The sequence below is a fragment of the Pseudopipra pipra genome, chromosome 3, assembly GCF_036250125.1.
Source record: "Pseudopipra pipra isolate bDixPip1 chromosome 3, bDixPip1.hap1, whole genome shotgun sequence".
NCBI lineage: Eukaryota > Metazoa > Chordata > Aves > Passeriformes > Pipridae > Pseudopipra > Pseudopipra pipra.
The window spans coordinates 26,860,128-26,875,388 of NC_087551.1; the positions used below are offsets into that span (position 1 = coordinate 26,860,128).

Consider the following 15,261-nt stretch of genomic DNA (forward strand, 5'->3'; position numbering starts at 1 on the left):
AGGTCGCGAGGGAGAGGTGCTGGAAATGTGTCTTATTTGCTTAGCCCAAAACAGGGCTGGTGACCTGCAGCCTGTGTTTGCCATGGCCCTGTCAAGAGGGGGAGGAGGGCAGGAAACATTTGGGGGCACCACCAAACATACTTTTGCCCAGAGGAGAAGTCCGCCCCGGTTTTGGGGTGGGGTGTGAGTTGGCTTCTTTCCTCAGAAAAGAAATGTCTTGAAACACCAGTGGTGCTGCAGTGAGGGAGGGGAAATTATTAATGCCCCAGTAGCTTCTTTGGCACAAAGGTGTTACTGATTATTAGTTTGCTGCTGCTAAGTGTTTGGATTCTTCACTATTATTATGTTATTTGTATTGTTAGCGGTTCACAAGTTCAACAGTTTCAGCTAAATTGCACTATAATATTAGGGTTCCAGTACGAAATTACTGCAGTTATTAAAAAAATAGGACCTTTGTGTAGGTATATAGATATCTTTCCAAATTCTTTCAAAAAAAGCCCTTGTGAATTAGTGCAAACATACTGTGGGGAGTTGTGCTGTTTTGGTTCAGCAGATCAATTATCTATTGTGCTATTTTGGTGATGAAGTAGGATGATATTTTTGAGTGATTAAAAATACTACAGCACAGTTTCCATTTTATGTCATTAAAATAAACATTAAATGAGGACTCGCATGAAGGAGCCTGGTGGTTTGCTTTTGCCAGTTTAGTTCCTCTCACCCAGCCGTTGCCCAGCCCAGTGTCCCGCTCGGACTGCCACAACTGCATTGCATGCAGCCAAGAGCCAGCTGAGGAGCAGAATCATTTCCAAACCAGGTGCTTGAAAACCATGGCTTGCGGGGCCTCTTCTGTGAGAGAGAGCAGTTTAATTCACTGATGTTTCCCCTGTGATGATGCTGCTCCTCGATGCAGTTCTCTGTGTGTCTCACAGTGCCAAGTGGTTTGTGATAGCACACTGTGGTTAGGGCACACATCATCTCTCTATTTTCTGCCACAGATATTGTGAAGGTCAGTGTCAACAAGTGGACATCAGAAATACCTCACTCTGATGGCTGTGCTTCTCAGGATAGGCCTGTGCACAGAACTGAATTTTCTGTCTCACTCTGCCTTGGCAAGCCATAAGCTTCTATACCCATTTGGGAAAGATATCTAGAAAATACCGATGACAGAAATTCCTCAAAGACAACATATTTTCTGCAAATCTGAAGAGATATCTGTATTAACTGCATGTGAAAAATACGAAGTTTCTTCTCCTTCAAGCTAACAATACATTAGGCCCAATCCTGCTCACATTAAAGAACTGGTTCAATTATCTCCTGCCTGCATTAATCTGTTTTCCCCACATAGGTGCCTAAGGAAGCAAATAGTAGTTCAGGTTAAAAATGTGCTGAGATATAGATATGCTAAATATCAGAAACTCTGCTCTCTTACAGAGACATCTGCTTGTACACAAATTCTCTCCTTCTCTTGGAGAATATAAATGACATATCGGTGGTTTTAGAAAGCGAAGACATTCAAGTAACGTATAACCTCCTTATGATTTCTTTAAAATTCAGGATCTAGGTTTACTCTTGTGGCATGGGTAATGAATTCTCTTTGCTGGCTGAAGAGAATAACCTGTTACATAGCTGGAATATATAGCCTATTACAGCTAACACAATGTTTCATCATTTGAACCATTTGATAATTATAAAGAAAGTCGCAGGCAACTTCTGATGTGTACTTAGGTCTCATTTCATATTTTGGTCCTAGTGAGAGCAGTCATTAGAAGGTTCTTTTTAATGAGATAAAATGGTTTTGATTATTTTCTTTTTAATTTCAATATGTTTTTCTATAAAGATCTGTTTATTATCAAAATAAATTAAACCATTTTCAGCTAGGAAAATAATTTTTAGTGAAGCCGGTGAAAAGTAATTTATGAAAAAATTTCATTAAAAAACTTAAAATATAAACCTTCAGCCTTTTCCATTTTATTTTTTTTAATAGGCTGAAAAATACTTGTAAAATATAACTGGAACAGTTAATGAGATAATCTGCCTACGAATCATTAATGACAAATTAAATTAGCTTTATTTTCCTGCATGTAGGCATAGCTGAGAAAAGATAAGAACTTCCAATATTTATTAAATAGATCACAGCTTAAAAATAATTATATTTTGTTAAGTGAAAGAAATTGAAGAAAATTGGTATTTCAGCTGTGCTTTTCTATCTGTGTTTGCATGTGTACAGGACAGAGGCATTGCAGTACTATTTTGAAAATAGTGTCTCCCAGGTAGATTGTCTTCAACAGGACTTTGCTCCCTGCAACTGTTCCCATGTTGCATGTATGAGTGTGTTTCACTGTAACTTGTGTATACACACTGTGTTATAGGCATTAATGAAAGATATAATATGTAAGTGTGGATGTGAGTGAACATAACAGTGTGTATGTGAATACAATTCCTATATAGGTGTATGCATATGCATATTTACTGTTTTGAATACTTTGGGAAATTCATATTACTTGATATATATTGAATGCCCAGTGGATTGTTCATTACAACCTTTCCTGGTCTGCATAAAAAATATAACAAATCCAGGAATAATTTAAAAATTACTTTACTTTGAAATAAAAGTCTTTCTATAATGCTGTTTCCATTTCTCCTGCTTTGCCACCATGTGCTATAAAAGTAGTGGAAATTTTTTAATAACCCTTGCCAAATCTTTTTTCTTAGGAATTATGCACTGAATTTTCACCTGTGATTAATGATTACTGGGTTCCGCTTGTTTTGTGGTGACCACCTCTTCTTGGAGAGTAATTTTTCCCTCAGGACTATATATATCCAATTTGAACAGTACCTGCATCTTGCTAAACAAACTATTGAATGAAATACAGTCCACGCAGTAGTTTCTGCTTGTTCTCTGAAGGATAAAACTACACAGTTGCAGTTGTGTACTAGGCAGGTCTCAGGTTTATGAGAAGATTTCAATGCAAATGCAGGATGGTTTTTTTCCGATTTATATGCCAGGTGGTTTTGACTAACCAATATATAGTGAATATTATTAAGAAAACTGTGAGATTGCATTTCCCTGTGTCCTCTACAGTATGTCCTAAAATTGTAATCTTACTCAGCTGCCAAGTCCACCTCCTGTTCTCTGTGGATTAGTTATTTAGCTTGGGTATTAAGTATATCAGAAAAGCTTAATCTAAGAGTCATTATATGTGTTTTAATATTGAAATTTGTCATTGCCAAATCAAATTTTAATATTCTAAAATATGTTCATCCCCTTCAACAGCATGATTAGCAAATGTTTTGCAGGGAAAATAGGTGGGCAGATTCAGTACATGGTTTTCAAATAACATGTTATTCTGTCCTACTGCAAGTAAAATGCTCAGAATATTTTTTACTGTTATGAAATATTTTTTTAAAGGATTAGGCCAGCATTTCTGAAGAATCTTGTATGGGCTAGAAAGGCTGTCAGATCCATGCTTTTTTTGGCAAGAGAAATCAGCCTTCCTCGAGCTCCATACTGAGCTGCTGGTACACAAATTAGCAAACATAGACTCCAGTGCAAGTTATTTCCTGCAGAACTAATGTTACAACTTTTTTTAGAAATTATTAGAAATTCTTGGTCATAAAAACTTATGGGCATCAACTGAGAGATGCAGTCAGCTTGTACACTTTGGCCATCTGAAAAATCCTCTTGTGAAATCCCCTGGAGGCTCCTGGATAAGCACAGGTAGGCTGCTTCTTTTATAAAAAATGAAAGAGACAGAGATTTAAATAAGCCTAGCAGGCTACATGCCTAATTGATCACAAAGTGCAGAGATGCCCCTCTTTGCTCTACTTATTTGGCTTCAAAATTACTGTAATGGTTACTCTTTGTGACGTGTATGAATTGTCAAAAATGGGAGAAGTTACTTATTGTATTTCCTATCATCACGCCCAACGACTATTCCCTCTATTAGATCAAAAGTATTTGTCCCTCCACTGTATATATCTATTCTCCAGGGCTACAAACTATAGACCAAACTCAGCTCAAGTGTGGCACAGAATTCAACTGAGAGGCACAATGATCTTGCCCACATGGGACTTTGATCTCCTGGGGCAAGACCACTTCCAGGAGCTAAGCTAGCATGTGGCTGCACAGCACTGCAGTCTTCAGTGCAGATATAACCTTAGACAGAGAGCCATGTAGCCAGAAATTAAAGAATCCTGTCTTGAAGAAGTTTCTGTAGTTTTGGGGTCCATTCCGGGGAGGCTTCTGACTTCAGTTCTTGGTGTCAGGCAATGCAGAGCATGGATGCTGTTATTCATCAAGTGGATTTCCATCTGCTGTCTCAAAATCTATGTTATCAAACTGTAATTTTAAATCGACCCCAAAAAATTTCAATTATTTGAGTACACTGATTAATTCTAAACATAGAATTAAGATAATTTAGTTTCCTGAAGAGTCTCAGCACTTCTCATACACTCTTGCATCACGTTGTTTCTCCTTTTTCTTGCCTTTTTATGAAGAACTGAAGTCTGGGAAATAATAATGATGGTCAAAAGCAGTCCAAAGGTTACTTCAGTGAAGACAGAGGCCAAGGACATTGTTTCAAAAGTAGGAGAAAAACCTCAGATGCTACTTAAGACCCAGACTAGAGGAAACAAGTCAAGGGAACCGTATGACATCAGACAAGAGAGTGGATTCAGACAAAATAAGTGGAAGAAAATGAGAGGAGAAATGCTGGTGGGTATGCAGAACTTTTGAGTGCTGTAGACAGGGATGATGAGTTTAAAGGGCATATGGTAAGAGACAGGGAGCCAAAGAAATGAATACGTCTATGACGTTGGCTGGAAGAAGGTGAAAGAAAACTGATTTAGGGGTCAATTCAGAATGTTTTTAGGAATACAATTGAATCTAAGTACATTTATAGCTTCACAGAAATCAAACAGATGACTTGTAGTGAAAACCATGTATGCACCCATGTACCCTGCTGAACTTGAGCTTTTAATGATAGCATTTACACAGCTTTGAGTGAGGGTGGAGTTGGGCAAAATACATGGCCAGCAAACAGAAAAATGGTAATGCAAACTGCATGCTAAAGGTAACATATTTCTCTATGTTCCAGAGCTTCTTACTGACTTTTGTTCCCCTCTGCATTAATTTTACATCTGAGTGAGAGCAGTCAAGTTTAATCTAAAACTTCAGGTCTCTTAAGTTCCAGCTTTGAGGATGTGCGAAGTTGTAGTTGGACTACACAACCCTTTTACTCTTCCACTGGTTCAAGTTTACTTGAAAGATTCTTGAGCAGAGAGAAGTCTTTGACTCTGGTAGATCTGTGGGTGCAACACAGTACTATCCAGGCACAGATCTTGGTGGAGCTGTAGTTCTGTTTCTTTTACTATTTCCATTTGGAATAACATCCTACAGACAATGAACTAATACATTTTAAATTCTGCAGTTTACTTTTCATAGCATCTGATGAATATCTCTCTTTCCCCACCCTTCTAGTTTTATCCTGCTACCATCACTGTGTTTCCTGTGCACCAAACATAGTTGATGCTTCACATACAACAGTGGAGTGTGCCTAAAGACAAAAGTCCTAACACAAACATTTGCCTCCCTTCCTTGAGATGTATGTCAGTGATGGATCTACCAAGATTCTTCATGTTAGTGAAACTAGCCACTTAAAGAGGTGTTTGAGGAATTGGGCAAAGACCTAGGAGTGTGACATGCCATAGTAAGACATTGAAGTTATAGAGTAAGTTATATATCTTTTGTGTCATAAAGATTCAATTATTAATGTAATGATAATGCTCCTATTTTCTAGTCCCAGACTTTACTATTGACTTCCTATTGTCTCTGTAGCCCCTTGTTTCTCATGGCAACATAAGTCTGCTTTTTCTGTCTCCTTTTCCTTCCTTATATATCAGTGTGGGCCTGTGAGAGGAGTACAAGTTCAGGAAACAGGGTCTCTAAGCAATGCTGATGAAGTGTGATGTTTGTGATGGTGTTAAAAGATGTTCCCTCTATTGTCATGGAGCCATTTTCTTTCCAAGAAACCCTCCTGCTTTATTAGCTCAGTAGATGCTGGTAGGTGTTTGATGTGACACCAGTTGTGGTTTATGGATAACTTTTTTTAAAAAAAAATTCCTTTAAAACTCGAGCCTTTTGCTCATGAAGTGGATAGATCAGCAAAGAGATGCTATTGCTAGGTGAAACTTCAGTTCCCTGAGATTCTAGGAGTATCTGAGGCACAATAAAATCTATGGAAAATATAGATTGACTTCAATAAGACCGGGACTTTACTATCAGTATCCAATTTTTACTGTAGTTATGGTCCTCCTTACAAATGTGCTTTGCCTGTGGAAGAGGCTTTTTGAAAAGCTTTCTGACCAGCCTTTCCATCACCTGAATGGTTACAGATCAAAAGCTTGCACTGCTCTGACTATGTAGATTTACACAGTACTAAAATGAGAGAGCTGAGTTCTGCATCTGGAAATTCAACTGAGAAGCTCCATCAGATGGTGCTGAGCTCTGTCATTAAAGAAAATGCCAGCCCTTCCCCAAGCCCCAGGAATGGAAATAAATACAAAGGCCAGAGCTAGTCACAAATCATGTAAATAGATACATTTTTCCCTGAAAATGGCATTAATTAAAAATAAATAAACAAACAAAACCATTTCAGCCCGATTTAGTAAGAGCACTGAGCACTGCACATTCCTTAATCTCCTGATTTCCTGCATCCCAGTTCCCATCGAGCCAGGGCTTCCTTTTCATAGGATGTTTTATACAGGGCTGATGTATTCTATTCGACAGAGAAAGATAACTGTAGCCATAAACAACTATTTTACATTTTGTAGCTGCTTTCTCAATCACCTTTTGTAGGGTGGATAAGTTACTGTCATGTTTTGCTTCATTAAAACAAAAGAATAAGTTCCCTACAGACCAGGAAAATAAAAGACAAAAATCAGAGCTCAAATTTCCAGTGTTCCCAGTGTGGACTCTGTTACAGAAAGACTTTTCAGACTTTTTAGAAATACTTGAATTTAAAAGACTGGAAAAAAGCTTTCCCATGCCAGAGCTGGTGTGGCATCTGTAGCCAGATGTTAAGATTAATTTTGCATTATTGGTAAACTAGAATTAAAATACCCACAAATCCAATAATCAGACTCTATGAGTAAATTGAGGCTCTGTATACCAAGTCTGAACTTGGTATTGTGGCAAAAAAATTCCAGTGAAATTGATGAGTATCTAAAAAGAAATTATCAGGACTGAGTGCAAAAGTGGTTGGAGTGTAAGTGAGACCTCATTAAAATGCTTCGTTCCTTTGGTTTCCTTCTCTCATCAGTCTTCATCTCTGGGAAAACTGCCTTTTCCTGACATTGGTTACTAGAGCTCGAAACCTCTTGTTTCAGTGTCAGTACTAAATATGCAGAGCCTAACCCTGGTGGCTATGCAAAGTGAAATTCATATTAGAGTTCTGTGGATCGAAATTCTTTTAAGAATATTCCCCTCGATCGTGCCCACCAAAATTAACAAGGAAAGCCATTCTAGGAAACTGTGTACAGAAAATTCTATTAAAACACTGTTACTTAAAAAGAGATCTGAAGTAGAGAATTTTTGTTCAAACTTCCAATTTAAATTCAACCTCTGTGTTAGGCAGGCTTTATAATGCCTGGATTTACTTGCTTTTCAGAGGATGAAAGCTTGCGTTCATTTATGCAATACATCATGATAGAGGAAAGGATGAAGAGTAACACTGCAGAGGTAACCATAAGTCTTAGTAAATGTTAGTAAATCTTAGCTGCTAACATTTAATATTCCACCAAAACTAAGCAAATAATATATTATTTTTGCAGATGCACATATCTTTCTAATTGGGTGCAACACAGAATCATAGAATCAACTGGGTTGGAAAGGACCTCCGAGATCATCAAGTCCAACCCTTGATCCAACACTGCTGTGGTTACCAGACCATGGCACTAAGTGCCACATCCAGTCTCATCTCAAAAACCTCCAGAGACAGAGAATCCACCACCTCCCTGGGCAGCCCATTCCAATGCCTGATTACCCTCTCTGTAAAAAATTTCTTCCTAATATCCAACATATTAGTTTCTTCTTCAAATTGTCGATGTGGTTTTTATTTTGGTTTTTTTATTGCCCCTGGGCACTTTCCCTCTGCTTTTGTACCTGCTCGTACTACGTCGGTTGTCAGTATTTGGAGTGTTTGACATTGCTGCTGCCATTGTAAATTGAAAGATGGAACCATGGGCCCGGTTGCTTTTATATGTTATCCAGTTTTGATCTTTTCATCCACTCTTTGCCAAGTAATGTCAGCCATGATTATTTCTAACTTGCCAAAATTCTGAACAGCTTTTAAACAGGTGACATTTTCCTATAAAAAGACTCTACCACAAGCATGTTTCTTTTTCCAGACCCAAATGTCACCTTTTCTCCCATAATTACAGTGGTCTAAGTGACACATTTCTGGACTACTGACAGTTTTAAAGATTTGCTGTTTGTCAGTATTGCAATTATTGTGCATTACCTTCTCCCTTCTGAGAGGAGTGAAATTATTTCCATAGATGTTGCTGCCTTTATAGTTTTGCCTTTGATTCTGCACAGTTGGCTCTAGACTAGATCTAGATTTGGAAGTTGCTGGGAATAATTTAGTGTCAGGCAAATAAATATCTTTGGATTAAGCTACTGTCACCACTTAGATTAAATCTTTCCTAAACCTTTTCCTTCTTGCCTGGAAGCATTTGAAAAATGTTTTATCATGGGTAGACTTTGTAGGCAAATATTTTTGTGCCCAGGGTCACTTGTGGATGTTAACGACACCTCCCTTACAATTATTCTCTTGTGTGGGTATATCTCTTTCAAATGTCTGCCCTGTGTAAGTCAGCTTTGTATGATGATGCTCTACTTTAGCCCATGGGCTGATGACAGGGGGTCTGTGTACTTCTGCTGGTATTCCACCTCTTCAGGTAGAGAAAGAGTAGGTTGAAAATTAAGTCAATAAACTAACTGCTGTCATTTACTTGGTCTGTCTTATGGCTTTCTATTTCACAGCAAAAATAAAACACAGTGACCAACAAACATTACTGACCTAGACACCATGCGATTTAAATGACATGTAAACAAATCTGAGAGCTCCTTGTCTCATCATCATTTTTGTTTCAAAATAAGCCCCTGGGAAAGACCAGAGACACAAATCAGATATCTATGTGTGGACTCATCAACTTTTATTCTATGTATCATAGCAAACAGTTCCAGGGCAAACTTACTGAATTCTTCTACAGACTCTAGAATTGGGGCTCTCACAACTGTATTTGAACATTAGCCATGAATTTTAATATTTCAGATTTGAATAACAAGCTACATAAATCTGTTGGTCTGCACTACAGAACTCTGGAATTAAAAGAAAAGCTATCCTATGGATTTAGTAAAAAATCATCTCCTTTATAGATAATTTTTGGACAATTGTTTTTTAATATAAGCACATTTACGTCCAAAAGTTACCTACAGATATTAGGAACCTGAAAAAGGAATTTAAAGAATGGAAAGAACAAGAGCAACAATAGACTTCACAGTCAGTTTCCTTTAAGTCCTTAGTATAGTCACAAAGTTAAGACACAAAAGCATTTACAACAACAACATAGTGGGCAGAGAGTATAAAAGAGAGGCCATGAGGCCATTAAGGCAATTAAGAAAGATTAAGATTGCTTGTGGTGGAAAGACCCATTAATCAATAGGCCAGAAATCACAGCAGGTTATAGAATATACTTCACCAAAAAAAAAAGAGAACAAACAGGCTAAATATATCCCATACCAAAGGCCACAGAGCTCTCATTAATGAGAAATCATATTAGTCCTTCAGATATTGTTGGCTCCATAGTTCGGTTTTCCATTTGCACACGTAGGAACGGCACTGATGAAATGCACTGTAAGTGATGCAAAACCAGGACTGAAAAAATTTCTATCCACAGTTGAAGGGAAAGCAGAGCTTACTCAAGAGGGCATGGGCTTATGCTGCTCAGCATTCTGCAGGAAAGAGACAGTGACTGTGGTTATTCATTGCTGACAACAATGATGCACAAGCCCCCATTCACAAATCTAAAGCTGCTGTACAAAGATGACATGATGCCTGTCAGAGGATGGGTAACTGAAAATCCTTGCATTTGCAAAATGCCTGTGGGCATCTAGTGCAAGTCTTCATATGCTAATGAGGAGAGGAAACAAAGTGGGAGGGCTACTGCATGTGCTAAATCTTGCACCTGAAATAATTCAGAATTGGCTTAAGCAGGCTGCATCCAGCTCTAGGGCACTCAGCTCCATCTTCAGCAACAAGGTCACGACCAATTCCAGGCTTATACATTTTGTCTGAAGGAGAAGCTACAGGTGGGCAGAAACTGATTTGCTAACTGCTTTTGCAGAAATAGCTACAGCTGGTTGAGATTATTTTCTTTTTAAGCAAACTGAAAAGCAGAGGTGGAAGCTGGTGATTTTTTTTTTCAGCAAGAGGTTGATTTCAGTTATTTTTGAACCTGAAACTACTTCCTGGAACTATTTCCTTGGAACTTTTTCCTTGGAAATTTTCTGCTTCTTGACTCAAAATAAACCTTTCTTCACTGATATGAAACAATAATACAGAAAAAAATTAAATTATCAAAACTACTGAAATGAAATATTTTAATATATTGTTTTGATTCATTGTTTTGTAAGCATTCTTGACATGTTTTACTTTTCTAGGGAGGGATTTGTTACTTTGAAGACTTTTATTTGCCATTCAGGTGAGGAAAATATTTTCTTACAAAACTGAATATGATTCTAGAGTATACAGAAACAGTGGATGAGGCATCTTTTGCATTCATGGGTTAAATTATCACTTTTGGCATTTTTTCTTAGTGTAGTCAAGATATTCCACACCTTAGAGTGTCATGCCCAGTGATCACAAAACCTTCTGAACAGGAAGGGATCCACAAGGATCATTGAGTCCAGCTCCAGTGAATGGCCCTTACAGGGATCAAAACCCACAACTTTGGTGCTATAAGCACCATGCTCTAACCAACTGAACTAATCTCAGGGTTTTTGGTTAATGTTACTAGCAGGTTCTATCAAAGGCATTGTAAAAGCCAGGATGACTTAAGAAAAGAAGGCTGGTGTCATGCTTGCCTCATAGTAGTTTTGCTGTTGGGTATATAATGATAAAGACGGGATAAAAACCTATTCTACTTCAGGTATTCAAGACAATATTAGACAGCTATTTTCCCTAGTTCCAGAGAAGTCAGGTACCCACAGTGTTTCCTCAGATTCAAGCAAGGCTACAGGCATCTGAAATTTCTTAACAACTGTATACTTCGTTTCTTTCTTTTAGTGCAAAACAACTAAGAAAATTCCCAGAAAAGCAAGAAAACTTATATAATAAGTCTGTCTGAAACAGCTGATTTTTAAGATCCTACATGACTGTGAAACAGCGTAATCTGACGTAGGACACCTCTGCTCTAGCTTCTGGTAGCAAGTAATTTCTTTACACATGTTTTTCATAGTTAGCAAAATGCTGAGTGTTAGCTTTTGGCTGAACAAGCAAGCCTGAAGAGCTGGCTGTCTCCTTGACTGCAAAGAGAAAAAGTCTTTTCCTATATGGTGGTTGCATTGTGCTTTTGAAGATATTGGAGCCTATTTTGATACCAAATGTGTGCTACTGTTTTGGGAGGCAAATGTTGTGGGAGGCAAAGGCACTCAGTAGATGTTTGTTGCCTGCAAAAATAAAGAAGCCTGAGATTTCCAGGCTTCTTCATCTTGATGCTATTTATATTGTAGTAAACAAATATTTTATTGTTGGTGTGTGTCACAGTAGTGTCTGAGAATATTAGCCAATTTCTAGCTGCTCTATGTCTGTTGTCTGCCATTCCTGTTCTGTATACAAACAACTCACTCTTCTATTGCAGCTTCTCAATTTTACTACATAAACACATCTTCTATCATATTGTTTATCCATGCATGGAGCAAGCAAACAATCTGACTGCACCATTCTGGACCTCTTGACATTTAGAGAGAGTTGGGATTTAGACAGACCATTGAAGGAATTTCAGTATTCAAGATGTGAAGTGATTAAGACGTGAACAAGGATTTCAGCAGAAGCAAGGTCAAGGTGAAGATGAACTCAAGCAGAATTTCAGAGGTGGGAATGAGGAGAGTGAGGAAGGTAGTTTGGTGTTATGAAAAAGCAGTTTATTGTTTTAAATTTTGTACTGCTGCAATAGAAACATAAAGGCCTTTAATATCCTTTAATTATGCTGTGCTAGTCAGAGCACAGAGGTGCCAAACACAGTGACACATTTACCTCCCTCTAATTTCTCTATCTTTCCCCCTTCCTGATGATTTCCCCCATATTCTTGTGAGAGATGTTTGATTTTAATATTTTATATTTACAAGTCTCTTTATTATAACTGGCTTTTTACTTCTGTTCTCAGGAGTTCAAGAATACTTCCTGGTGTCAAAGAAGTCACCACAACTCTCACTCCCAATGTCTGATACCAGGCAGAAAGAAGACTTCCATGGAAATAATGTAGAGTTCCCAGGTCAGATTTGTTTTTCTTTTCCCACTAGCTGTCCTCCTATGGTGGTTCTTTCATATACTGAATAGCTTGTAGTTATTAGGTGTGCTGGTGGAAAAGCTCTGGTCCCAGCCACTGAGAGAACCCCCTTCCAACATGCTTGTGCTATGCGGAGAAAACTAGAAAGAGAAATGGCAAGGAGGGAAGGGTGAAGTGCACATCTTTGGATGGGGACAGCAGGGTGATGGACCTCTGGTAGTTTGACGGTGCTAGCTTTAGTTAGATTCTTTTTTCAGTTAAAAACCTCAGCGCAATGCTTTTTTGATGCGTATGTGTTAATTTCAATGTGCACAAGTAGATATTAGCCATTTGGCTTTTCATACTAGAGAAACCTAAACAGCTATATCAAAAAATAGCCCACCACTGATGTTTGCCAAATGTTTTCATTCCATCTGTTTCATCATGAGGCTATTTTTCCACTTCCCTCCTCCCACTTTCTATGGCATGCTTTCTTCCACTGAGTATTTCTGCACAACACAGTCTTACCTGGAGGTGAGCTGCTGATAGAATAGGTTAAAATAAAACATTAATTAACTTGATATGTATGCATTGGTCCATCCTTCTGTCCAGTCTTTGTATTGTGTGACTAAAGTAAATGCAATTAGTGAAAATCAAAATGCTACATGAAATCAAGTCAGTTACTTAGAACTTGAAAAAAAAATTAATTAAAATTTCCTGGCATTGTCAAAATACCTTGTTTTGATGTCCTTGTGAATACAGTCTTTTCACTTTCCTCTTTCCAACCCTTTTTCTTTTTCATGTCTTTAAATATTGTCTTAGGTACTGTAGAATTAAGTAAAAATTAAAAATTTATTTTTAATGAAGCCTCTTAACTAACTGAAAGTAACATTTACTTTCTCTTTTTAATTTTGGTGGCCCAAACCTAAAACATATTTGGGCATTTTGGTCTTGGCTGGAATTTTAAAACCCCTCATAATATGAGAACTCTAAAACCACTGAAAAATGTATCTTTGATTTTCTTTGTGGCTTTTATTGGCTCTGAGCATCTGCTCTAGAGCGAAAGAATTTTTGAGTCCACATTCTGAATCTCATATCCTCCTTCAGGTTAAGCATCCTCACTGATTACCACTGCTCCATTTAAACAGGAGGGAGACAACTTCTTCACAAGCAGAATGCCACTTAGGGCTCTTAGGGTGGATGCAGTCACCGTGTTGACAAGAAGCAACACAGGCAGCACCAAGTTACCCTTTCACATGTTATCGAGCACACTCTATCCTGTCTCGTTAACAGGGACAGAAAGGTACCTCCCACTCCACCCCCCCACTGATAAATTGCCAGCACGGCTTTAAGTCAACAACCTTAAATGCCATCAAGAAAGCAGTTGGTGGTCAACACAGATCTCAGTGAGACAAACTGTTTTGCAGACCTGTCATACTGCAACAATTTTGGTTTCTGACTACATAGACTGCTTGGAATTGGGGATGATGAAGGTACACAGAATAGTAATGAAGTTTGTGCTTGGGAGAACAACTTGCACCACAGAGCTAAGGACAGGAACTGGTATTTTAAGGCCAGGAATGATCGTAAAGATGTTCAGCTTTCCTTTGCTCTTTCCAAGTTTTCCACTAGCTTAAAACCTAACCATACAGCCAGACTGCCAACACAAATAATGAAGGGGTCATCTTTTTTGACAAACAGCAAGCCAAATCATGCTTCTCATTCCCTTCTATAGCATCTAACTGTACCTCACCTACATGAAGTTCCACAAGTGGGTTGTTATGCATTTGCCAGGTAAAGTATTCCACTCTTTCAGCCAGAATGGAAATGGTGCTGGACATGAGAAATCCTTCAAGAAACTCTAAATTTCCCTGTTACTTACTGGGTATCAAGCATGGGGCAGGTACTTTTACAATGTCTGAGAGAACTTCTGCAAAGAAAACGAGATATTGCTCCAAGTAGTACCAAGTAGTACCTTAGTGACATTCACCAGCAATCCCTGGTGAATGGGCCTGCTCATTTTTGTTATATTTTTCCAAGAAATGGCTATGATTGCAACAGTAAAATCATCTGTCTTCAATGTAAATGCTACCTGCATCCAGACATTTAACCCACAAGTAGGCTTTACCTGCTGACTTGGTCAATAACAGCAGTCAACATTTGGTATCACTCTATTTTCTCTGCCATGCAAAATGCTCATTCCCATTCTGATTAATTTTGTTAGTTTATAGTGCTAGACAATATTGATAATTCTCTTTGGGGGGTTGTTTAATGGGATGACCTTAACAAGAATAAAATAGCCGGATATGGACTTGTTTTAACATTGTATTACTTTCTAAAAACATAAAAATTATCTGTTCTGAATTATACTTTTTGTGCATGTGTGTTTTGTCTTTGGGTTTTCCATAAATCATTTAAATTTGTTCATATAAACTTTACATTTATATTAAGCCTGTCATGGAGGAGGTGACAGACATAGTGGACTTGCAAAAACTGAAACAGTCTCCATCACCACCTCATGTATTTACACCTCCAGTTCAGAAGGTGCTCTAGGTAGCACCTAGAATAGAAGAGCAATCCTACCCACGTGCTCAAAATTAGACGTCTTGAAATCAGAGCAGACCACATTCATACGGTGAAGTTTCTGTGAAACTTTTTTCGCAAATTTACTATAGTAAATTTCTTGACTATAGTAAATTCTGGCTTTCTAAT

General features: G+C 38.0%; 2 long non-coding RNA genes across 2 annotated transcripts; both read left to right on the forward strand.

The window, feature by feature from the left end:
* The first annotated feature begins 2,769 nt into the window (after positions 1–2,769).
* Positions 2,770–9,011, forward strand: LOC135411146 (uncharacterized). Its single transcript, XR_010429005.1, has 2 exons — positions 2,770–7,738; positions 7,831–9,011. It is a non-coding gene; the product is annotated as an uncharacterized LOC135411146 (long non-coding RNA).
* Positions 9,012–9,434: 423 nt separating this feature from the next.
* On the forward strand, positions 9,435–14,916 carry LOC135411145 (uncharacterized). Its single transcript, XR_010429004.1, has 3 exons — positions 9,435–12,155; positions 12,448–12,555; positions 13,657–14,916. It is a non-coding gene; the product is annotated as an uncharacterized LOC135411145 (long non-coding RNA).
* Positions 14,917–15,261: the final 345 nt, after the last annotated feature.